A 2,938-nucleotide genomic window follows, 5' to 3' on the forward strand; every position below is an offset into this window, starting at 1 on the left:
GTGGAGACTGGGCTGCCTATCCACTACATCTGAGCAGGGGGCCTAGGTCCTCTCCATGCATGGTCCTTGTTTGATGCATCAGTTTCCGCAGGACCCCCCTGAGCCAGATTGCAACAAGCACTCTTTTTTTTTTTTTTAAACACATCTTGCCTCTTGGTTTATTTGTAAAAACATCATAGGACACTGGTCATCTATAAATAGTGTGTAGGTAGGTGTGTAACACCAGTCCATCTGTCTTCACACTGGCACCTTACAGGGCCTTAACAGAGGCCTGGGCACCCTTCGGAGCCTGAGCTGGGGCCAAAGCCTGGGCCTTAGCTGGAGCTGCAGCCGCTGCCTTGGTTTGCACCTCGGCCTTTGGTAGAGCCTACGACCCTTAGCCATGTAACTTCGAATCTTCTTCCCAAGCTTGGGATGAGCGATGAAAGCAAGGCAGCTGAGTTTGTGGCTGGGGCCCTTTGGAGTCTTGGGCTTAACAGCCTTAGGCTTCACAAGGGCCTTAATGGCACTCATTGCCTTGGCATCATTTGCCTGCACCTTCTTCAGTACTTTCTTGTGCTTTCTGGCAAAGCGCATGTTCCTCAGAAACTTGGGGTCAACCCAAGTTGAGCCGGGTTTCTTGATACCATTCTGTGCCATTTGTGGGACTGGTTGTGTGTGGTGTGGTTCTTGGACTTGGCCATGTCTGCCCAGTAACCCGTGGATCCCACAGTGCCTCGGACCAGAAGAGTAAGAGCTCAACAAGGATTCTTAATCACTGAACCATCTCTCTAGCTTGATAGATGCCCTTTAAACAGAAACAATAGTTCAGAAGGAAAATATCAGTGGCCATTTGATCACAATGGAAGAAACCCCATGCTTCAGCAAGAACAAATAGAAAGTTTCAATTGGAGAAACCAAACCCAGTTCTCCAATTGAAGTATATTAATAAGTGATTGTCCACATACATGGTAAGAGTTCTAAAAGACAATACCTTCACTTTAGATCTCTAAATGTAAATATGAGAGTGGAACAAAACAAACAAACAAACAAAAATAGTGAACTGCCTTATTCATAAACTTCAACCTGAACCCTCACTGGTGAGTTGATGCATAAAAAGAAAGACAGTAAATCTCAGGTAGTATATGCCAAGGAGCTTCACTGAACTGCCTTGCTGGCTGGGACTCCTCTTGGTCTCCCACAATAGCAGCTCATGCACACATGCACACAGCACTCCATGCAGACAGTCCATTTTGGAGGAAGGACATTGCACTTGAGGCACTTAAAAAGAGATACTTCTGACTGGTGTGTCATGTCTAGGGAACCATGACCATGATGCATAAACGTTTCCGACCTGCTCTGGCTAACGATAATGCAAGCCAACTGTGAATTATCATTTTTAAGGTAGCACTGAAAGTTTCCTATCCAACATAAATTTCATCTAAGTCTTTATAACAACAGTAATTAAGGACGTAATGTGAGATTGTGTTATCTCTTGAAGTGACTATGGAGTCTGGGAAATGAAAATTATACAGCTCAACAATTATTCTGCCTATAGCCATTTTTTTTTAAATATTGGCACTCATTAACAAATTAGCTTTGGATTCTAATATCCAAAATAAACAGAAGCCAGTCACTGAATTAAGCACCTTCTGTTCTGTCAGAAAGCAGAGCCCAGGGAAAGGTTTAGAAGCTGCTGCTGTATTAAGGAGTGCAATCCCAGGGATCAACAGTGAGGGACAAAGAAAACAGGAAGTAAAGAAGAGAAGCCAGTCATAGGCTGATCACTACTAAGAGTAACTCATGACTCGTCCTATAGCTTTATCCAGCCACAAAGCTCTGTACCTGCCTCTGAGCACACAGTCTGTCCAAACAGACAGAACAGAATGATTTTCCCTTTGTCCCTATCTTCTAATTGCGAGAGGTGTGCCACGGGCCACTTTTCCTCCCCCAGCACATCTGGGCTCTGCCCAGGGTTGCCCTGAGCAATGTCCCTCAGCAACCTCTCCAACATCAGGACCAAAGACCCCAGCAGGTAGCACATGCACTGGCCTAGACTTGAGATGAAGCACTGTGGGGCTGTGGGCTGTCCATTCATTTCCTGCTGCTGTGCCCAGTTATACAGCACACAGCTTACTCACAGGTTGACAGGAAGAAGGTATGCTGTCGGAAGCTACGTCAAGGAGTCTGACCGCACTCATCACATCACTTGCTCCTCCCAGCAAGCACATGCTGAGTCCACTCATGCCCCATGTTACACATGGAGAAGTACAGATTGAGCCCAGCAAAGAAGCTCCCTGAAAACCACCAAGCTGTTAGCAAGCTCCACCCATCATATTGGCATCTGTTGGTCAACCTAGTCAAGTTTATATCTGCGAAGTGTAAATGTCAAAAAAAATATCCATATACAACCTCATTTAATAAAAAGGCAAATTCTTAGTCTGATCCTCCCAAATGTCACTCAGGTAGGAGAAACTTTTGATGCTTACCCGACTTCTCATAATGTCAGAAAAGAGTAGTGAAGGCAAATGCCACAGTCTCAAGGTGGAAGTTAAGTTTTACTGTTTCCACTTGCCATCATCCTCCAAAAGCATGGGAATGTGTGCCTCAGGAGGAAAAAAAAAAGCAGCACACTAAAGTGAACTCATGACATCAGAGGCTGGGAAGACCTGACTTGCACTGGGCTGGATACTGTGAGCCTGAAACTACTATCCTTCCCAGAGACCAAGGTGCTGAGCTGTGGGGATGGGGACAGGGAGCAAAGGAAGAGAGGAGTAAGAATGGAAGAGGGAGGAGATGAACAAACAGCATCTTCAGTCTACAGGCCTAAGAGTTAAGGTGTCCTGGTCCAAGTTAAACTAGACTAGAAGAGGGGCCCATGTGTGTCTGGTCCTCACAGCTTCTTTTCCCCCAAGTGCCAGGTATCTGGATGCTGCTATCCATGGATAAATGCTGGATC

The 2,938-nt window shown here is 45.7% G+C and overlaps 1 pseudogene across 1 annotated transcript; it reads right to left on the reverse strand.

Moving 5' to 3' along the window:
• Nucleotides 1–250: 250 nt before the first annotated feature.
• Nucleotides 251–683, reverse strand: LOC311582495 (large ribosomal subunit protein eL29-like; annotated as a pseudogene). Its single transcript has one exon. The product of its transcript is annotated as a large ribosomal subunit protein eL29-like (transcript).
• Between the last annotated feature and the right edge of the window lie 2,255 nt (nucleotides 684–2,938).

This window comes from Acomys minous (genome assembly GCF_964271855.1).
Source record: "Acomys minous genome assembly, chromosome: 14".
NCBI classification, from domain to species: Eukaryota; Metazoa; Chordata; class Mammalia; order Rodentia; family Muridae; genus Acomys; species Acomys minous.